Here is a 24,127-nt window from a genome sequence, read left to right as displayed (position 1 = left end):
AAATCGTGGGTCGGTTTAGCGTCAAGGGAAATTGAACATGGGATTTTTTTATTTTTTTTTTTAAAAAAAGGGGGTAGGCAACTGAAAGGCTATCTCTTTTCGAGATATATGGCTGGCCCTGAAAAGGGCCTTTGGTTTATGCTAATACGCCCTTAACATAAAGGGCATTTGCGACATCTTCTTGTCCTCAAACTTCGTCTTACACCAGGGCCATACATCAGAGTCCTCTTGAGGCAACCTTGTCTCTCTATATAGACTCTTCTTATCCACAGGCTGCTGCTGGTCCTGTGGACAACGGTCCACTTGGATCGGACATACATGAGCATGTCCGTCCTGAACATCAATGTTGACACAAGGGTTGAAGATTCAACGTCGGTCCACATGTTGAGGCTCCGAGAATAGGTGAATCAATGCAGTGAACTGCGCTTATTTATAGGGACAGAAAGGATTGAAACGGATTGAGTTCATTCACCAATCCGAACACGCGTTACAGAATTCAGTCAGCCCGCATCCAATCCGAAGAGAGCAGTCTGTGACGTCACGTAGTCAATGTAGATTCGCTAGCGCTTGTGTGCAGTCAATCTATGCGACAGTGATTCAACATGACGGAAACTCAGAAAACGATCCAATGGGGTGCACCAGCAGGGGAGACCGCCCAAGGGAACCCGGACTTACTTTCAGAAGAGGTGAATTGGGATTTTGTGGATTTTCTTTCCTCGCAAGAATTTGTTCCGGAACCTGTGTTACCTTCTTCATTACCGCAAGTGGAGAATTTTAGACAGAGACAGAAAGAAGAATTGGAGAAATTTATACAACGACAAAAGGAAGCCGAACAAGTTTTTCTCCTACAGCAACAGCAGCAAGAAGAAGAGGTAAGAAAAAAACAACAGCAGCAACAGCAAGAAGAAGTAGCAGCAAAGAAACAAGAGGGTGAAAATCAAACGGTCACGGTACTGTTGGACATTTTAGCGGAGTTAAGAAGTCTGAAACAAATGTATCAGACTTCTTTATCACGACCGAAGAGAATACGACCTTCCCGAGCTAAACACGTCAACCCTGTGACTAAGCCTACCGTACCACCCTTAGTGATTTCAACCCAATCATCAACATTACGCAGTTCAGAAGTAGGCCTTGGCCGTGGCAAAGGCATAAGGCAGTTAAAGTTGATTGGTTAAACTCACCCCTGCACCGAAATAAAAAAGGCCCTTTTCAGGGCCAGCCACATTTCTCGAAAAGATATACAATTTCAAATTGCCAATAACTCAAAAAAATATTCAACAGCCCATTTTACCCTTATAGTACGTGTCTGTGTATGAGTGCGTGAGTGTACGTTCTTATTTTAAAATCATAACTCAAAGACACTTACCTTTTTATACCTAATTTATTCTTTTCTCCATTGTTACAATCCAATTCACAATTCATAACACAACACTTTAATTAAAAGTTCATTTACTTCTTCTTTTCTCCTTCTTTAGTTTCTCTGTTTTTTCAATTTCTTCACCGTCATTCCCTCTTCTTTCTTCTCATTTTCTTCCCTTCTTCTTTTCTTCTCGTGTTTCTTTGCCTCATTTAAATAGAATTGTCTTTTTTCTTCCTCTTCTTCCTCTGAAGAATCCCTCCCTTCCTTTGAAGAATCCTTCTCTTCTTCTGAAGAATTCCTCTTTTCTTCTGACTCCTCTTGTTTCTTTTTTGGGCAATCTGGAGACCAATGTCCTTTTTCTTTACAATAATAACAGGTATCTTGACTTTTGTCTTTTTTATCCCCTGTTTTTTTTTTCTTTTTTGACGGTCTGGACATTCTGAAGACCAATGCCTTTTCTTCTGACAGAATTAGCAAGTATCCTGACTTTTATCTCGAAAGGAAGGAGAGTAGTCCGTAGGCTGGTCTGAAGAGAATTTTCTAATGACCCCTCGCAAAGCTCTGACGAAACGTTCGATTTGGTTAGTCTCTTCCATCGTTGTGCTCGGCTTGAGAGTGAAATGAATAGTGAAAGAACAAGACACACACCCTTTTATATAGGCTAGTCTGCCATGACTATAAATTAGTCTATGGTGTTTGAACTTGAGTCATTTGACGTTTTTCACTCAAGATGAAACGATCCTATTCATTTGAGAGGAAAGAAAAACAAAGTAAGAGGCAGAAACGTGATCTATCGCCTCGTACCAGGGCTGAAATCTTGGCACAAATTCATGCCAGTGATTTTGAAGAGGACATGAGTGAACCAGAATCCGAACCCTCTAAACCAAGTTCGTCACCCTTACTCAACCCTGAAAAATACTATTCCATTCGAGAGACGGAAAAGCGCTCCTCTAGAAAATTTAGAACCACGGCTTACACCTACACGGTGAAGTTTAAAGATTTCAAGTCCGACGTACCGTTGGAGAAAGCAGAAGGGTTCATCACCGAGATGTGGGATTCTTTGCTCACTTCACTCAAGCGACAATGTCAACCCAAAGAAGACGATCGCTTGACACTATCCATAGATCACGACGGTTTGAAATCCCCTGTTTGGATCGAGTTTAGCAGACCCGCAGAACTAACCCCTTCCAAAATCATGGACAAGATTCAACACGTACAACAATCTAATGACCAGTTTGACATCACCGATGGTAAAGCCACACTGAAAATGGCTCACGTCTCTCTTCCTCAAGGGACTGGACAACGCAATAAGGTGTTATTGGTGAACGAACTTCGCAGTACCAAAAAGAGCCTCGTCCAAATTCACAACCCTCAAGACCAGATGTGTTTAGCCCGTGCCATCGTGGTGGGACGAACCTATGCCAACAAGAACGACACGATAGAATGGAAAAGAACCTGGAAAACTATTCAACAATCCGACCGAGCCAAACAACGAAACGAAGCAGAACTCCTGTTGCAACAAGCTGGCCTGTCCAAAGACACACCCTGTGGCATTCCTGAAATGCAAAAATTGCAAGATGTCCTAGCTCCACGCTACACCTTGAAAGTGCACCCTCAAGAAGTGCGCGGACCTCTGTTGTTTCGAGGCCAAGATTTTAAGGATGGAAAATACATTCACCTTTATCATCACGATGAACATTTCGATACCATTACCAGTATCACTGGATTCCTGGGATATGTTTATTATTGTGAGAAATGTGACCGTGGTTATAACAATCGAGAGCAACACAAGCATTGTGGATCGAAATGCCCAGGATGTTTGGCCTCTTCTTTTTTTTAAAAAAGGGGTAGGCAATTGAAAGGCTATCTCTTTTCGAGAAATATGGGGGCCCTGAAAAGGACCTTTGGGTTTATGTTAATGTATTCATTAACATAAATGGCACCGCATTGGTCTTCTTCTTGTCCTTAGGCTGCGTCTCACTGTTGGCCCGTAAATTAGCACTCTTTTGAGGCATCCTTGTCTTTCAACGTAGATCCTACGTATCCACAGGCTGGTGTTTGTCCTGTGGACAACGGTCCACTTGGATCGGACATACATGAGGATGTCCGTCCTGAACATCATGGAAGACACAAGCGTAGAAGATTGCACATCGGTCCACATCTTGAAGCGACGAGAACAGGTGAATCAATGCAGTGAACTGCGCTTATTTATAGGTAGAGGTAGGATTGAAACGGATTGAGTTCATTCACCAATCCGAACACGCGTTACAAAATTCAGTCAGCCCGCATCCAATCCGAAGAGAGCAGTCTGTGACGTCACGTAGTCTATATAGATTCGCTAGCGCTTGTGTGCAGTCAATCTATGCGACAGTGATTCAACATGACGGAAACTCAGAAAACGATCCATTGGGGTGCACCAACAGGGGAGACTGCCCAAGGGAACCCGGACTTACTTTCAGAAGAGGTGAATTGGGATTTTGTGGATTTTCTCTCCTCGCAAGAATTTGTTCCGGAACCTTCGTTACCTTCTTCATTACCGCAAGTGGAGAATTTTAGACAGAGACAGAAAGAAGAATTGGAGAAATTTATACAACGACAAAAGGAAGCGGAACAAGCTTTTCTCCTACAACAACAACAGCAAGAAGAAGAGGTAAGAAAAAAACAACAGCAACAACAGCAAGAAGAAGTAGGAGCAAAGAAACAAGAGGGTGAAAATCAAACGGTCACGGTACTGTTGGACATTTTAGCGGAGTTAAGAAGTCTGAAACAAATGTATCAGACTTCTTTATTACGACCGAAGAGAATACGACCTTCCCGAGCTAAACACGTCAACCCTGTGACTAAGCCTACCGTACCACCCTTAGTGATTTCAACCCAATCATCATCATCAACATTACGCAGTCCAGAAGTAGGCCTTGGCCGTGGCAAAGGCTTAAGGCAGTTAAAGTTGATTGCTTAAACTCACCCCTACACCATAAAGAGAAAAAGGCCCTTTTCAGGGCCACCCACATTTCTCGAAAAGAAATACAATTTCAATTTGCCAATAACTCAAAAAAAACCCCACCCATTTTACCCTTATAGTACGTTTCTGTTTATGAGTGCGTGAGTTTACGTTCTTATTTTAAGATCAAAACTCAAAGACACTTACCTTGTATCATTAATTTATTCTTTTATCCATTTTTTACAATCCAATTCACAATTCACAACACAACACTTTAATAAAAAGTTCATTAACTTCTTCTTTCTCCTTGTTTAGTCTCTCTGTTTTTTGAATTTCTTCACCGTCTTTTCCTCTTCTTTCTCCTCATTTTCTTCCCTTCTTTTCTTCTCCTGTTTCTTTGCCTCTTGTAAACAGAATTGTCTTCTTTCTTCCTCTTCTTCCTCTGAAGAATCCCTCTCTTCCTCTGAAGAATCCCTCTCTTCTTCTGAAGAATTCCTCTTTTTTTCTGATTCCTCTTGTTTCTTTTTTTGGGCAATCTGGAGACTAATGTCCTTTTTCTTTACAATGATAACAGGTATCTTTACTTTTGTCTTTTTTAGCCCCTGTTTTTTTTTTTTTTGTTTTTTGACGGTCTGGACACTCTGAAGACCAATGCCCTTTCTTCTGACAGATATAGCAAGTATCTTGACTTTTATCTCGAAAGGAAGGAGAGTAGTCCGTCGGCTGGTCTGAAGAGAATTTTTTAATGACCCCTCGCAAAGCTCTGACGAAACGTTCGATTTGGTTAGTCTCTTCCATCGTTGTGCTCGGCTTGAGAGTGAAATGAATAGTGAAAGGACAAGACACGCACCTTTTTATATACGCTGGTCTGCCATGACTATAAATTAGTTTATGGTGTTTACACTTGAGTCATTTGACGTTTTGCACTCAAGATGAAACGATCCCATTCATTCGAGAAGAAAGAAGAAGAAAGTAAGAGGCAGAAACGTGATCTATCGCCTCGTACCAGGGCTGAAATCTTGGTACAAATTCATGCCAGTGATTTTGAAGAGGACATGGGTGAACCGGAATTTGAAACCTCTAAACCAAGTTCGTTACCCTTAGTCAACCCTGAAAAATACTATTCCATTCGAGAGACGGAAAAGCGCTCCTCTAGAAAATTTAGAACCACGGCTTACACCTACACGGTGAAGTTTAAAGATTTCAAGGCCGACGTACCATTGGAGAAAGCAGAAGGGTTTATCACCAAAGAAGACGATCGCTTGACACTATCCATAGATCACGATGGTTTGAAATCCCCTGTTTGGATCGAGTTTAGCAGACCCGCAGAACTAACCCCTTCCAAAATTATGGACAAGATTCAACACGTACAACAATCTAATGACCAGTTTGACATCACCGATGGTAAAGCCACACTGAAAATGGCCCACGTCTCTCTTCCTCAAGGGACAGGACGCAAAAAGATGTTATTGGTGGACGACCTTCGCAACACCAAAACAAGTCTCGTCCGAATTAACAACCCTCATGACCAGATGTGTTTAGCCCGTGCCATCGTGGTGGGACGAACCTATGCCAACAAGAACGACACGGTAGAATGGAAAAGAACCTGGGAGAACATTCGAAAATCGAACCGAACCAAACAACGAAACGAAGCAGAACTCCTGTTGCAACAAGCTGGCCTGTCCAAAGGCACACCCTGTGGCATTCCTGAGATGCAAAAATTGCAAGATGCCCTAGCTCCACGCTACACCTTGAAAGTGCACCCTCAAGAAATGCGCGGGCCTCAGCTTGTTTCGAGGCCAACATTTTAAGGACGGAAAATACATTCATGTCTATCATCACGATGAACATTTCGATACCATTACCAGTATCACCGGATTCCTGGGATACAGATATTACTGTGAGAAATGTGACTATGGTTATAATAATCGAGAGCAACACAAACATTGTGGATCGAAATGCTCAGGATGTTTGGCCTCTCAACCCTGTCTGAGCGAAGAACCAGTGCCTTGTTCAACTTGTCTGCGCACGTTTGTCAGCCCTACCTGTTACCAACAACATCTGAAGACGCAAGGTTCACAGAAGAAATGTGCTTGTCAACTCCTGAGATTGTGCCCTACGTGTGAACAAGTCATACGTACCAATAATACCAAGACACACGTATGTTCAGGAAAAAAAAAATGTCACATTTGTCACCACATCGTGGACTTGGAACACCAATGTTACATGCAAAAATACCAACCCCCACCAGAGAAAGAGGACGGTCACAAGAAAAAAGGCAATTTCATCTTTTTCGATTTCGAATGCATGCAAGAGACCGGCATTCACATTCCTAATTTCTGCGTGGCTCATCGAGCGTGCGAGAAGTGTATTCAAGAACCTATCTTCAGTCATTGCCCTCACTGCAGCAAGATTCCTGGAGGGCGTGAAAAAATCTTTAGGGGACCGAACACGTTAGCCGATTTTGCCCAATGGGTCTTAGACCCCGTCGACAAGACGTGGAGCAAAGAGGACATCGAACGTTACCGAGATTGTCATCGCCATGCCACGGTGATGGCTCACAATTTCTCCGGATACAATGGACAGTTTCTTTTGAGGTACTATACGGAACATGGCACCGAGCGTCCTAAAGTGACTTTGAACGGAGCCAAAATCATTTTCATGCAAGTGGGACAAGTGCAGTTTAAAGATTCGATGAGTTACTTGGCCATGCCTTTGAGTCGAATGCCTAAAACGTTTGGAATGACAGAAATGGCTAAAGGGTACTTTCCACACTTTTTCAATACGGAAGCCAACCAACATGCTGTTCTACCCCATTTACCAGAGGCTCACTATTACGACCCCGACAACATGCGTACCGAACAACGAGAAGCTTTCTACGCTTGGTACCAGGCTCACGCCTCGGACCCCTTCGACTTTCAGGAAGAAATGCTAAAGTATTGTCGTTCCGACGTGGACATTTTACGGCGTTGCTGTGGAAAATTTCGAGAACTGTTCATGGAACACGGAGGGGTGGATCCTTTGAAAGAAGCTTGCAGCATTGCCAAAGCGTGTTCCTTAGTGTACCGCCAACGATTCATGCCTGAAAAGACCGTGGCTGTCATCAGTCCTCAAACGACCCACTATGTCAAACGTCAATACTCGGTCAAAGCCCTACGTTGGTTACATTACATGTGCGACAAGGAAGACAAGTGGATTCAGCATGCCCGCAACGGAGGGGGCGAAAAGACCATCGGAACGTATTCGGTCGATGGCTGGGACTTAGAAAACCCCAAGATCGTGTACGAGTTTAACGGTTGCTTATTTCACGGATGTCCCGTCTGTTACCCTGACCGTGACACTAAAAATCAGTTTTTACAACGGACCATGGAAGACCTGTACCAGGACACTTGTCAGCGGCGCCTAAAGTTAGAACAGCAAGGATACCAAGTGATGGAAATGTGGGAACACGAGTACGATCACCGTATGAAAACCGATCCCGAGTTTAAACGTGCCGTGGAAAGTTACAAGCTGATGGACCCCCTAAACCCGAGGGATAGTTTGTACGGAGGAAGGACCAATGCCACCTGTTTGCTGTACCAAGCCGACGAAGAGAAAGGAGAAGAAATAAAATACTTGGACGTGTGTTCGCTGTATCCCTACGTGTGCAAATATTGTCGCTTTCCAGTAGGGCACCCGCAATTGCTGACGGAACACATCGACCTGAAAAACATTCGACAATACGAAGGCTTGATCAAGTGTAAAGTTTTACCTCCCACGAACCTATACCATCCCGTCTTACCTCACCATTGTCAAGGCAAACTGATGTTTCCATTGTGCCGTACTTGTGCCGAAACGTGCAACCAGGACCAACCTTGCCATCACAGCCAGAAAGAACGTGCCTTGACGGGAACCTGGGTCAGCGTAGAATTGTTCAAAGCTCTGGACATGGGATACCAACTGTTAGAAGTGTACGAAATTTGCCACTTTCCCAAGACACAACAATACCACAAGGGTGACCCTACTCAGAAAGGCATTTTCGCCGACTACGTGGATGCCTTTTTGAAACTGAAACAAGAAGGCAGCGGCTATCCGTCCTGGTGTCACACTCCCGAAGACCAAATACAATTCAAAGAGAAATACTATGAACAAGAAGGCATCACTTTAGACCACATCGAGAAAAACGAAGGCAGGCGATCGTTTGCCAAAGTGATGTTAAATTGCTTGTGGGGTAAAATGGCACAACGACCGTGTTTACCCAAGACGGAATATTTGACAGAACCTTCCCGCTACTTCCAAATGATTCACGACAAAACCAAATACATGAAACACGTGGACGTCGTTCGTGAGGATTTGATCTTGGTCAATTACGAAGAAGATCTGGGCTTTGTACAAGACGACCCTTTTGGAAATGTCATCATTGCGGCTTACGTGACAGCTCATGCTCGCTTAAAATTGTACGAAGCTTTAGAACTGTTAGGGGAACGCGTCCTGTACTTTGACACGGACAGTTGCATTTACATCCATCACCCGATTCAACAGCACCCTGACATCGAAGGAGACCGTTTAGGAGCCTGGACAGACGAGCATCCCGACGACAAGATTCTAAGTTTCGTCAGTGGTGGTCCCAAAAATTACGGCTACGAATACCGGGACAAACAAGGAGAAGTGCACACGACGTGCAAAGTGAAAGGACTGACTCTGAATCATCGTACCAGTCGAGTGGTCAACTTTGGGGTATTGAAAGAAGCCTTGCAATCGGGAGAGGATGGAAACTTTAAAGTGACCACCTATCAACCGAACAAAATTGTACGTTTACCCACTCACCACATCATCAGTCGACCCTTGGAAAAAGTCTATCAAATTGTATACCAGAAGCGAGTGCGACTTCCCAATCACTTTACGTTGCAGTACGGTCACGTCGGTATTGGTCTGTATATAAAAAAGGAACCCTAGGCAAGATCGATAGTTCATTGTGACTACCAAGACCGAGCGAACAAGATGAATACTTTGAAAGAGGCATCGTTCCAGTTTGGGGATTGTAAAAAAGTTGTATCTTCCTCTAGTGTGACTAATATTGGATGGATAAGACCCATGCATTGCGACGGAAAATGTCCGGAAGGAAACTGCGATTGTCCATGTGGTTACCATTGTAATTGCGTAACGGAGTTTGCAGACGAGTGCGATTGTGAGCCTTGCGATGGATACGATGCTGTACCTTGTGACCTGAGCGATGCCGTAAAGCATCATGGGAACTTTAGTGTCCCTACCCCTATCATGGAAAGTGATGCTGTGCGTGTGAAACCTGTGGGATGCGAAAGCGATGCCGCTCGTCCTCTTGGACATTTTACTGGGTTTCGTTTTAAAGGGGAATGTTCACCTTCACGTCTACCCCCCTACGGATGTCATCCAGCCCTGAGCAAACTCCTGCCCATGTCACTCAACCCTCATCGAAACGAACCTGTGAAAAACGAATATTCGTTTCCTGTGCGTTTGTCGGAATACTGCGACTTTGAAAATCGTCTTCAATCGTTCAAAGGAAAATGGCCAAAGTATCTGGGAGGACCGACCCCTGAAAAATTAGCCAGAGCCGGATTTTTCTACTTGGGCGAAGGAGATAAAGTCAAGTGCTTCAGTTGCGGTGTGTCACTTCACCACTGGGAACCGCAAGATTCGGCCTACGTAGAACATGCTCGATGGTCACCGAATTGTCATTACTTACCTTTAGTGGGACCGAGACATTGAAGTAACTTCTTACCATAATAATCTGTTCATGGATACTTTACAAGAGAACATTCGTGCTTTGCCTGTGGAGTTGAGAGAACGCATTTATCGAGAGCTGGTCAAAATACAAGTGAAACGTAAAGAACAATTGCATCCGTTACGTCACCGGTGTTTGAACCACTGGTACCTGAAGGCTATACAAGGATTGATTCAATTGAAAGTGTTTCATCGGACAGACATTGATCAACGATCCTCTAGTTTTAAAAAGGATTGGTTTGGTATGGACGATTCTACCTACATCATTGTAAACGTACTGCATCGAATTCCAGAGGAAGAGTTAACGAATTACCAACATCTTGAACACAATGTCAACTTGGTGAAAGAGGAAACTTCTGAACGAGTTGCAATGTGCAAATTAGTGACTCAACGATTTAAATTCGACACTGAAGTAAAACCATGTTTGTGCAAAGAGTACATTTCTTGTGTCAGACCAAAGAGGATTTAGTATGACCTATTCATGGATACTTTGCTAGAGGACATTCGTGCTTTGCCTGTGGAGTTGAGAGAACGCATTTACCGAGAACTGATCAAAATACAAGTGAAACGCAAACTCAAAGTGATTCGTCCGTTTTTAAATTATGCTATGTTCCAAAGTACAAGAAGACTGATTATGAGTGGATATTACATTAGGCACAAAGGTAAACGAGGCTATTGGCCACCACCCAACGATTCCAAAAACAGTGTATATACTTATGGATACTTTACAAGAGAACATTTCGGGCTTGCCTGAGGAGTTGAGAGAAAGGATTTACCGAGAGCTGGTGAAAATACAAGTGAAACGTAAAGAACAATTGCATCCGTTACGTCACCAGATCTTTAACCACTGGTACCTGAATGGTATAAGAGAACTGATTCGTCAGAAATTCTTTCAATGGTCAGACATTGTTCAAAACTTTGAGGTCGCTAATGATCGACATGTTCATAATTATGGTTACTTCGAGATTCACCTACAGCAATACATTGAGGAAGACAAGTTAAAGGATTACCAACATTTGTTACGTGGAATCTACTTAGCGGAAGAGGAAACTTCTAAACGAACTCTGACGTTTCGGTTACAGTATGCAAGATTTAGATTCCCAACTGGAGAACAAAGATCTCTGGCTAGAAAGTACGTGTATTGCATCCGAAAAAAAGAGAATATAAAAACAGGCTGCCATGCCACGGTTTATGTCACATGTCATCCAACAGATTCCGTGGAAGGAACTCAATGACCATATTCAAACCGTGGATCATTACCATCAATTATTACAAGAACTGTATCCATTCAATTTGGGACGACAAGTGGTGTGTGTCTTAGTGACTTGTTTTTTGGGATTTCGTTTACCAGCCGATTCTTTGTGGACTCTTTACGATCAGTACTTACCACCTCAATGGCCTTAATTGGTCACGAAAAACTCCTTTTGCTCAAAGCCTTGCGTTTTCATTTGGATACTTCTCGACCTCAACAGGAAAAAAAGATTCGTCAACTTTTAGCTACCCAAGACGTGTATGACGATGTGTGTGTAGCTTGTGACTTACATCCCCATTGGACAGATGTCCGTGCCTGGAAAGAATGGGGTTTTGAGGCTTGGACCCAAGAAGTGGCCCAGTATGCACGAGAGTTGTTCAAGGAAAAAAGTTACTTTTCAACCCGTGTTAGTGACGGTGCCAGAAGAACCCGTCACCCAGGACAGGACTGTCGTGGACAGGCCTGAAAGACCCTTTCGGGAGGACACTTGTGTGACCTTACCCCCTACTATAGAACTGGTTAGAACATTACCCAAAACATGTTGTACAGACACTTGTATTTATTCCACGTTCATCGTTATCATGTGCCTTTTATCCTTGTACTTAAGCCTTTGGCTTTTATGTATTTTTGTCTTTCGTATTCATGTTTGATAAAAAACATTCAATAAACGTGTTCTGAAAAAGTATATAAACTCTTGTCTTGTTTGTTTTCGTGTCACAAGTGACATTTCTGACACCATGGCTACCTCTACTGTCTCTGCTCCCTCTTCCTCTACTGTCAAAGTCATCGACGAACACTTAGATCGTGCCAGTTGGGAGGCTTTGTATCTTCGCCATCCCTTTAACATGCTCATTGCTGGACCTAGCGGTTCAGGCAAAACCGAATTCGTCAAACGTTTGATCGAACATAAACATCATTTGATCGATCGGCCACCTCAACGGATCGTGTGGTGTTACAAAGAGTGGCAATCGGCGTACAGCCTCTTGCGAGAAAGTCAAGGCGATTCCATCGTGTATGTGGAAGGCATTCCTAAAGAAGACGACGGCATCGTCTCTGACTCCCGTCAAACCCATTTGGTCATTTTCGACGACATGTTAGGAGAAGACGAAGAAGAAATTAAATTGTGGTTCACGCGCAAAGGGCATCACCGTAATGCCAGTGTCGTTTACATCACCCAAAATTTGTTTCAACAAAGTAAAGCCCATCGCACCATCAGTCTCAATGCGCATTACGTGGTCTTGTTTAAAAGCCCTCGAGATAAATCGCAAGTGCAAGTCTTAGCCAAACAGTTAGGAACGCCTTGGCTGACTCAGGCGTACGACGATGCCACTCAAACGCCACACGCCTATTTACTCGTCGATTTGAAACCTACGACTCCCGAGGATTTGCGATTTCGTACCCACTTGTTTCACCACTGGTGCCAAGACGGAGGGCCTGTCCTGTACACGTCTCCGTCCTCGACTTCATTTCACTCCCCATAAAAAAATCTATAAAAACCTCAGACCCTTTTTCGTCTGTCTCACACAGTGTGAACATGACGTCCCTTCAGTCGCATCTTCCCGTCAAATTGATTCGTGCCTTGTATGGCATCAGTCGAGAAAAAAATCCACAAACACGAGCTCGTGTCTTAGAAGCTAGTCTCAAAGAAGTCTTACGATGGTTCACGGTGACAGAAAGTCAAATACTACAAGGAATCATTCAGATTCCTCATCAAACCCAACGCTTTTTCGATCGAAACAAAGTCGCTTTGGTCCAACTGGCCGATCCCCGCATCGACACTCAAACCAAAAAACAAATCATTTTGAAACCTGGAGGGAGCGGTACTCTAGGAGGGGTCATCATTCGCTCACTCTTAAGATGGGATCCTAATGCCCCCAAAGTTATCCCCAAGACAAAAGTCCAACGAAGCCCCAAGAAGAAAAAGAAAAAGACCAGGTCCCCAAGAAGAATAACTTCTCCAGTGGCAGGACCCTCCTCTTACCAGACACCACCCCGGAAAAAGAAAAGAAGCCCCCAGAAAAAGAAACAGAAAAAAGTCCCCAGAAAAAGAAAAGTCCACAGAAGAAAACTACTCGCAAGAGAGGCACTTCGGCCAGGACGCAACCTTACACTCGCAAACCACGACCTGCCACAGCGGTGACTGCGTCTCCGGCAGCCTCACGTTTATCCACTTCTCCGTTGATGTCACCAGGAACTGAAGAGTACTTGGAGACGTTGATCACACCAAGAACTTCTCCGTTGATGACCCCCAAAAGAACTTCCCCAGTGGCAGGACCTTCCAATTTAGCGGCAGTGGCTCCTGCTCACAAAGTACCTTCTCCCAAAATCAAAGTCCATGAAAGATCGGGCATGTTACAAAGTTTACTGGATTTGTCCAAGCAAGAACTGGCTCGATTTAGTGCGTTGCGTTTCCCTGCACGACGTGTCATGCCTGTCCTCAAACTGATACGACGTAAAGACAATCAGTGGCGACGCGTTCCAGTATAAAAAGACCTGTGACCAAGTCGGGGTATCAGTGAACTTGTACAAGATGTCACCTCCAAGAAGCCACAAAAGAAAGAGACAAAGGCAGACGCGTCATCCGACAAAGCGCTTAGCCAAGCATCGACGTTACCCTAAGAAAAGACACAGTCGTTCCAAGAAAAAGAGGCGTCAACAAAGGGGAGGATTCCTTGGCGATTTTGGGAAAAACATTGTCAAATTTATGACAAAGCGATAGTCCCAAAAAAAAGATAAAAGGGTGTGCGTTAAGTCATCGACGTTAGTGTCTGTTCGGTGAATGTCCCGGAACCCACAAGCAAAAAATGTCACCCTCCAGAAAACCCCAAGGAAAGAAAAGGAAAGGACTGCCACCACGTTTAGCCAAACATGGGGACATGTTATCTGTCCTGTCCAAAGCTTCTCCACCCCTACGAAAAAAACTCATTCAAACGGCCTCCAAAGAGGTCATCGATACCGTGTGCGAATGTTGTTTTAACGTTTTGAAAGGCACGATCCCTTTGTCCAAACACCAGAAACAATGCTTAAGCAAACATCGTCACGTTCTTCGCAAAATGGTTCGAAAGAAAATTCCCATTCGTCAAGAAAAGAAGATGTTAGTGCAACGTGGAGGCATTTTGCCTCTCTTGTTAGGCCCCATACTGAAAGGAGTCTTGGGAACCATGTTGGGAGGACTGGTGGGAGCAAGATAAAAAGGCCCTCGGAAGTCCCAAGATCTCAGAATCGACCCCTGACAACCCCATGGAAGGACGAAAACTAGCTTTAGTGCCTTACAAACGATGGATGGAATACCATCGGTGGCAAGAACAATGCACCCCGCATTTACCTCCCAATCCCAATTTGAACGAAATGTCCCAGTTACAACACGAATTGCAGTCCTTGATGGATCGCCAAGATTTGTCCGAAACAGAAAAATCGCAAAAGTACGGTCAACTCTTGCAACGACTGCAACTCTTTCACCAGAAAGCTTTAGACGAAACAGCTCTACCCACTTTGAAAGATTTTAAGACCTTGATGAAAAGTCCAGCACCATCACCAGTACCAGTACCAGTACTGGTACCAGTGGTCAAGACAGAAAAAGGAGAAGAAGAAGAAGAAGAAGGGTTTCTAACTCCACCAGAAAAAGTACGCAAGTTAACAACACCACCTACCTCCAGAATTGGATGGATTAAAAAGATGATGGCCACCCCTTCTTCCTCACAAGAGAAAAAGGAAGTGAAGACAGAAGTGAAGACAGAAGTGAAACAAGAACCGATATCCCCTGCTCAGACATCCTCCTCCTCTTCGACACCTATTGCCGGTCGCACACGCAAAGCCTTGCAATCCAAGAAAATACCCCAAGAGAAAAAGAGTAGCCTCTTCCAAGAGTGGGTGTCTTATTAACACACCAACCAACACAAAAAAAAAAATGGAAAAAGTCTTAGCCAGCATTTACTACGATCCCTCCCATCCTGCAGGTTACGCAGGAGTTCAAAAATTGTATCGTGCTGCCAAAACGCGACTGAAAAGTCTCCGTTTACCTCAAGTGCAACGATGGTTACAAGAACAAGCTACCTACACTTTACACAAACCCATTCGACGCAAGTTTGCCAGAAGTCGCACCCGAGTGGAAGGCATCGATCATCAATGGCAAGCCGATTTAGCCGATGTCTCTCATTTGGCCAGCTACAATCGTGGCTACAAATATTTGTTTTGTGTCATCGACGTCTTTTCCAAATTTGCTTGGGTCGTACCCTTGACTTCCAAATCGAGCAGCGAGTTAGTGCGAGCCCTGCAACGGGTGTTGAAACAAAGCGGTCGTCACCCTCTTCGATGGCAAACGGACAAAGGCACCGAATTTCTGAACCAAGCTTTCCAAAAAGAATTAAAGAAACGTGACATTCATTTTTTTACCACCGAGAATCCCGAAACCAAAGCCAGCATCGTGGAACGTTTTCAACGCACTTTGAAAGAACGCATGTGGAAATATTTTACGCATCACCACACTCTGAAGTACATCGACATCTTACCGCACCTGGTGCAAGCGTACAACCAATCTTACCATCGAAGCATCGGACGTGCCCCGCAAGACGTGACTCCTGACAACGAAGTGCTGGTGTTTGAGCGCCTCTTCGGTACGTCCCCGACGAGGGCTGTCCCCAAGAAAAGTGGAGAGTTGGCCGTAGGAGATTGGGTGCGCATTGGCAAAACCAAACGCACTTTCGACAAAGGTTACTTACCTAACTGGACGACCGAATTGTTTCGCGTCACTGGACGAGTGCATGGCCGTCATCCTGCCGTCTATAAATTGGAAGACATGAACGGAGAAGTGCTCAAAGGAACGTTTTATTTACCCGAGTTACAACGTGTCACCAAAAAAGAAGACGACGTGTACGACATCGAAATCATTCTCGAACGCAGAACCCGTAAAGTGGGCAAACGACGTGTCAAAGAAGTCAAAGTACGTTGGAAAGGATATCCACCCAGTTTCGATTCTTGGATCGACGCTTCGCAAGTCATCGACTATAAAAAGAAGAAGTGACCATCATGCCCTTTCACTCAGCAGACGCAGCTACGTCGACCACTCCTTCTTCCCCTAGTTCTTCTGTGCAAGATTTACAAAAACAACCCTTGTGGGTGTGGTGTGGAGAACGTGTGCCTAAAACGCAAATCGTCTTTTTCTGCCAAATCTTCGTGGTGTATTGTGTCATCGGGGCAGCCATCGCCAATCTGAGTTTGCAACAAGGAGACAAACAATTGTGGACCATTTTATTGAGCAGTTGCATCGGTTACCTGCTTCCCAATCCCTCCCTGAAATTCTCCTCGAACGGGAACCTTGTGTCCAGTGCCAGTGCCAGTCACCAGTCCAACCACAATCAGAACCCCATTTTAGACGGAGACACGCCTCTGACGTCCAGTAACCCCTCGGAGAGCCACAGAACTCTGGAATTATGAGTCACGAAAACCAATTTTACTTAACCTTACCCAGTGACAGTTCCATGGAGGTGTTTCCCCACAACACGTTGTGCTGTTACACGGCTAAATTACCTCAAGCCATCCCCTTAGATCACGAAGCCGATTGGGAAGTGGCTTTAGTGGAAATTATTCACCCTACACAAATCCAAAACATCACCGAAAATCAAAACACTTTTCAGGTCGAAATCCTGAACCAACAATTACAAGAAGCCATGAATGACATCGGGTTTTCAGGGATCACAACAACATCCACCAGTAATCCAGCCTTCAAAATCTACACCGTGAAAATTTCAGCAGGGTTTTATTTTAGTGGCCAACATTTGGTAGACACCATTGTCGACAGGTTCGAGTTCGCCTTTGGCAAAGCCCTGAACAGAGTCAAAAAAAGTGTCACCCTGGAGTACCATAAAGTGGCTCGTCGCTTACTGATGAAATTTCAGGATACCCAAACGTTGTCCATCAGTTTTAATCGTGACTTGTTTGATATTTTAGGTGGAGACACAAAAATGGCTCCAAATTTTAAACCGAAGATCAACAGCAATACGGAATTTTACAAGTTTTCTCGATTCCCTGTAGAACTGAATCAAGGACTGAATTTGATCTTCGTGTACTCCGATGTGGTGGAGTATAACGTGGTGGGACACACCTCTGTACCGTTACTGCGTGTCATTCCTTTCAAAGTGGATAGTACCACGACCAGTGACCAGGAAGGTGGAAACACCTATCACGTCCACCGCGAATTTGTACATCCTCATTATTTACCCGTCAGCAAGTCGTATTTGGACACGGTCAACATTGCTATAAAAGGAGATTTGGGACAAAATATTCCATTCACCAAAGGAAAAGACACGGTGAAACTCCATTTTCGAAAACGGTTCTCTCACGACTCGTAAGTAAGTCATGTATCCAGTGTACCAAGGGGTTGCACGACAGCGAGGACACGCTTTAGGAGACATGTTAAAATCGGCCTTTCGTTCGGTGGCCCCGGTGTTGAAACCGATGGTGACACGCGGATTGCACGCCTTGAAAGATGCGGCACTGACGCAAGGCAAAGAATTTCTCCAAAATGTCATCATCGACAAACAAAACCCTAAAGAAGCCTTCATGAGGGCAGGCAAAAATGTCTTGCTGCAAACGGGCAAAGACATTTTAGGCCGACGAGACACACCTATAAATGCCCTGCACGCTACCGAATCAAGCATTCAGCAAGGACAAGGCAGAAAGAGACGACGAAGAAAACACCCTTTCACCAGACTTCAAGCGAGAAAGGCCAAGAAAAGAAGAACCGTTCGAGATTTAGACGTTTTCGATTATTGAGACACAGCAACAAAAAAAAATGATGCACCGAGAGTCTTGCGCTTGTTCCAAGACGGAACTGGATCTGTTTGCCATGCCCCCACCATGATGACCATGCAAGAATCCCAATGGGTGGAATTTCATCCCGTTTCCTCATTGGCCGATTCCGCTCCCATCGAGTTTGAAATCAAAGGACAGCCCGAAGATTACATAGATCTGAATAGCAGTTACTTGTACCTGAAAGTCAAAGTTCTAGATAAGGCAGGAGGTGATATAGACACTGAAGCAGTAGCTCCCGTCAACAATTTCATGCATTTCTTGTTTAGCGGAGTGGACTTGTACTTGAACAACAAACTGGTCAGCAGCAGCATGGATACTTACCCTTATCGAGCGTACCTGGAAAATCTCTTGACGTACGGAATAGACGCCAAGAACACTCATCTCAATGCCTGTGTGCTATGGGAAGCTGACGAAGCAGGCGAGTTTGAAACATTCGAAACTGATGCATCAGCCAAAAAAACAATGATGGATTTGTAGAACGAAGAGACAGAATCAAAGGACCCAACAAAAGTTTAGAACTGATGGACCGTTTGCATTTGCACATGTGGTTGCAAGAGAAATATTTGCTGAACGGAGTGAATGTTCGCCTGAGACTGAATCGGAGCAGTACCGCTTTCCATTTATTGGCTAATGATGACGATTACAAAACCAAAATCCAAGAAGCCAGACTCTACGTACGCCGTGTGGAAGTGTTACCTAAAGTGGGAAAAGACATCAGTCAGACGTTGAGCAGAACGACCGCCAAGTATCCGATCCGACGCGTGGAAGTGAAAACGTTCACCATTCCCAAGGGACAGCGATCCATGATCGAAGATCATCTGTTCCAAGGACAGTTACCCAAACGTTTGATCGTTGGTATCGTCGAAAATGAAGCCTTCAACGGAGCTATCGCTAAAAATCCTTTCTACTTTCAACACTTTGGCGTGTCCAAGATCGAAGTCAGTCGCGATGGCAAGACCTTGTGTACCCGACCTTTCGAACCTGACTTTGACAAGAAGAATTACTTGAGATCGTACTTGTCCCTGTACGAAGCCACCGGACAGTTAGGAACCAACACCAGTCACGGCATTACGTACGAGGATTACGCAGGAGGCTATGCTTTGTGGGCTTTCGATTTTACTCCAGACCAAGGCAGCGACGAGGGACATTTCCACCCTATAAAATCTGGCCAGATTCGTGTGGAAATTCAGTTTGCTAACCGAATCCCTGATGTAACGGTGAACGTCATCCTGTATGCAGAATTCGATAATACTATAGAAATCAACAGTTTGAGAGAAGTCATTCTAGATTACTAGAAGTCATGGAAGACTGTTCTCCCTCTTTACCTAGTGGAGAAACTTTGGACATGAAATGTGAGGAGACTGTGGAAGAAGAAGTGATCATAATGAAGTCGAGATGGCCAGAACAAGAAGTCCATTTAGTCTCCTGTTTTGCCAAAAACTTGGTCGACAAAATGACGGAATTGATCAAGAAAAATTGCTATGGATGTCAAAACGATCATCCCAGTCAAATTCAACAAGATAAATGCCTAATGTTAAGTCAAGAAGAAAAATTGGACGAGTATCTGGACGAAGCTTGGAGTCTCATCTCGAACAAAGACGTGTTGCACCAGTGGTATAAAGACTTGCGTGAACATTCTTGTCCACCATTAACCACTCAAGAGATCCATCGTATCGAAGCTCTCCTGAATCAAAGTGAGGAAACAGAACGAATAACCGTTTATTCGTCAGACATTTTCAAGCAAAAAGTCAGGATCGAATTGACGACTTATTATTACCTGTGAAGAAGAAAAAAACCACACAAATGGATACCTGGGAACTTTATTACCTTTTGAACCACAGTTCGTATACGGCTTCTTGGAATCCTGTCGTCTGTGCTAAAGATGAACTCCCTCATCGCAAACCTAAAGACCATCAAGCTTACGTGATCAACACGGACGACAGTCATCTCCCAGGAACCCACTGGGTAGCCGTCTACTTTCCTCAAGAAGGATGTGTGGAATATTTCGATTCGTACGGATTGCCCCCTTTGGAAGACGATATCATCGACTTTATGAGAAGAAATGCTCAAACCACCCGATTCAATAATGTGAAATTACAAGGCACAGATTCCTTGCTGTGTGGACAATACTGTGTGTATTTTCTGCATCATCGCAGCCTGGGCTATTCCTTAGAACATTTAGTGACTCATTTCGATCCTCGTTCTTCTGCTAGAAACGATGTGAAAGTAGATCGATGGTTTTGTGACCATTATGCTTATCTTTTGTCTCAAGCTAGGAAACGTAGTGTCCATCAATGGCCTAATGATTTCCAACAGTGGAAATCACAATTTCATTCACAACGTTGTCAGCCCTGTTCAAAGTAGATTGTCTATTGAGAAAAAATGTTTGTGATTTGAAAAAAAATTGTTTGATGTTATATTGTTGGATTATTGTTAAAAAATGTTAGAGTTGTTGTTTAGTGTTAAGTGATTTTTGAATAAAAAATGTTGTGTTTTGAAAAAATGTCTTTGTCTTTTGTTTAGCTAGAAGAATGTTGGATTGATGCTCTTTGATTTCTTACTATCCCTCTCATGACACTCACTAAACGTTGCGGCTCGAAAACCGTGTGGGGGATGTTTTCCTTCACGTCCGCGCTTTGACTTTAAGAACCGGGGTTGTTTCCAGTCTAACCATTCATTGTCGACTCATCCTCCTACGAAGATGTGTTCCAAACTAGCTAAGCTCAACGAAGCCTACGTGAATTTGCATAGGGTCAGACACAGTCTGATACCGAAGCCAGAAGAAATAGAGAATGTGAGAATGTTAAAAATCACTGAAGACCTGATAGAAGAGCTCTTCAGAGAAGAAATGAACAGGGAAAAAGAAGAATGGACAGAGAAGTACAGACTTCAGAGACAGCAGCAACAGCAGCAACAACAGCAACAGCAGCAGCAGCAGCAACCTGAACCTGATAGAGGCTTTGTCGATTGTCGTATCGACACCAAAGAGTTCTTCTTCTCTTTCCGAAGAAGCAGACCTATCGCCAGAAAGTCTATCCTCAGAGGACATCGCATTCTTAGAAACTAAAAAAAAGAATGCCATAGCAAAACAAAAAAACAGCCCTTTTCAGGGCTACCCAATACTCTAGAAAAGAAATAACGATCGATTTGCCAATGTGTATAGGTAGAGTAGTGTGAAAATAAACACTAACTCTTTATTTAAAAAAAATGTGAGGGTATGTGTTTGTGTGTTTGTGTGTTTGTGTTTGTAAGTGATAAAGTAGGTTGGTGTGGATAGTAGATTAAAATGATGTTTGTTTTTTTGGGGGGCTGTTTGAGGTGTATATTTGGGGTTAGATTGGATTGCTTTGCGTATGTGGATAGTCTATTGAAGTGATTTATAAAAAATTTTAAAATAGTGATGGGTAGCATAAAAAGTGAGTGAGTGTTTCTTTTAGGTCCGCGCGTTGTTGTTGTTGTTTTTTGGTCACGATCTAGGTAAGATCAATTTTATGTTATTAGGGGGATGTTTTCCATCACGTCCGCGCTTTCACTATAAATTGAAACTCGCTGGGCAGTCTAGCTACCCTTGTTGTTTGATCAACACAGCCAGAAGAATGAATAGCAGAATAGTGAAACTGTTAGAACTCCAGATGCACCTGGAATATGCCAGGCGCATAGTAAACGAACTATCAGCGGAGGCTATAGTAGAAGAAGCAAGAGTAAAGAAGGAAGAGGAGGAGAGAAGAGAGAGGGAAGAAGAGGAAAAGAAAAGAGAAGAGAGGATGTCGTTCAATATTCCCGAGACAGAGGATTGGGGTGTTGAAGCGAATCATCCTCCCTCTGCGCTCCCCAGAAGAAAGGTGAAAGAAGACTGGGGAAGAAGATGCGTGTGTGGCGCCAGGCCAGGAAGGTGCAACCATTAGATAGGTGCATCAGGAGTTCAAAAAAACAGCCCTTTTCAGGGCTACCCAATACTCTAGAAAAGAAATAACTATTAATTTGCCAATGCGTGTAGGTAGAGTAGTGTGAATATAAACACTAACTCTTTTTTAAAAAATTGTGAGGGTATGTGTTAGTGTGTTTGTGTTTGTAAGAGTAAAGGTATGTTTGTGAGAATAGTAGATTATGGGTTTCTTTATTGTTTCTTAGCAAATGTGGAGAGTATAGTTTGGGTTATATTATATGAAATGAAAAAAGTTGGGGGATGTTTTCCTTCACGTCCGGGCGTTGTTTGGTCATGATCTAGGTAAGATAGATTTTATGTTTTTTAGGGGGATGTTTTCCTTTACGTACGCGCTTTAAGTATAAGAACCCACAGTATTCGTCGTTCAAACCATTCTACATAGAAGATGGCTTCAAACCACCTGGATAAATTTCAATCATTGCAAGACGTCCTTGACAATTTGGGCATGATAGAACAAATGCTCGTACGACTCGTTGAAGACCACTATTCTTATAGTCCGCATAGAGTAAAAATGGAAATTAACAACTTAAGAAAAGCAAAGGACATGATCAGTGGTGTGATGAAGGAAATAAAGGAGGAGAAGGAGGATGAAGAGGAAAAGATAAGAATAAGAACATGGAACGAAAAAGTTGAAAAAGAAGAAGAAAATGAGAAGAGGAAGAAAGAAGAGGAGGAAGAGAAGAAAGAAGAGGAGGAGAAAAAAAAGAAGAGAAAGAGTGTTGGAGATAAAATAAGAAGTTGGTGGAGGAAAAGAAGAACATAGAAGCAGAAGAAGAAAACCCAAAGGCCCTTTTCAGGGCCAGCCATATATCTCGAAAAGAGATAGCCTTTCAATTGCCTACCCCTTTTTTTTTTTTTTTAAAAAAAATCCCATGTTCAATTTCCCTTGACGCTAAACCGACCCACGATTTTTTCCCCATGTTAATTTCCCTTGACGCTAATCCTACCCACGATTTTTCTCCATGTTAAATTTCCCTTGACGCTAAAGTGACCCAAGGGTGTTTTTAATGCTAATTCCCATTGACGCTAATCCTACCCCCCTTACTACTGGCCTATCGTGTGCTGAAAAGTGGCGTTATACCCAACAACAACAACAACAACAAAACCATTTGTAACAGCAGAGGAGGCGAACAGACCGACTTGGGGGGCGTCCAAAACCCGAAATAAGGCTTCTATCTCAAATATTTTCAAGCTGAACATTTCCTTGAAATAAATGATTGTCTAAGCAAATTCAGGATTCTCCGGTTAGTTAGACCATTTATTTTCCTGATCTGTAAACTCATCAATAGCGAATATATTACAAAAAATGAACCAACTTGAGGTCATCGCCTCCTCTGCTGCTATAATTTAATCATCATGTTATAATAAAATGGTACATCCGGAATCTAATACTGCAAGGATAGCTCGAGAACGATTAGAAGCAATCAAAATTTTTTTTCCTGTTCGAGATTCATTTAGAAAAAAACTACAAGAACGTCAAAAAACACAGGTTGAGTACGAAGAAGACATTGAAAAACTATTTAAACCTGTCACTACAGCTACTGAAAAAGCTTCAGAAGCTGTTGAAAAAACCATATGGGGAGATATTGAGGATGATGAGAAGAAAAAAAGGGTATTTTTCCATTATTAGAACGAACTGCAGCGCAGACTGAAAAAATAGCAGCGAGAACTAAAAAAAACAAAAAGGATTTTACGAGATCTTCCAACTGACATAGCTGCAGCTCAACCTCCACCTGTCGATGAAGATATTGGAAAACTTCGTACTGAAGTCGCCGAAGTGAGAAAAAAACTTGCATCTGAACCCAAACCAGTAGAAGAAAACTTAGAATTGATTGCAAGATTTAGCGAAGGGGTTGTTGAAGATATTAGAAATACTGAAAGAGAAAAATTACCCGAAATGATATTATTTGGTATACTTAATAAATCTAGTATTTTAAAAACCCGTCATGAAAAAGTAAATGATGATAATTTTATTAAATGGATATATCGCGTATATTACAACAAAAAACAAGCTAGAGGTCCAGAATACGAAATTCTTAGTAGAGAAGTAAAAAGACTTTATAGAGAGAGACTGAAACA

This window comes from Sinohyriopsis cumingii, unplaced genomic scaffold, assembly GCF_028554795.1.
Source record: "Sinohyriopsis cumingii isolate HCF-2022 unplaced genomic scaffold, ASM2855479v2 utg001397l, whole genome shotgun sequence".
Lineage (NCBI taxonomy): Eukaryota > Metazoa > Mollusca > Bivalvia > Unionida > Unionidae > Sinohyriopsis > Sinohyriopsis cumingii.
Note: the sequence above shows the minus strand (reverse complement) of the source record.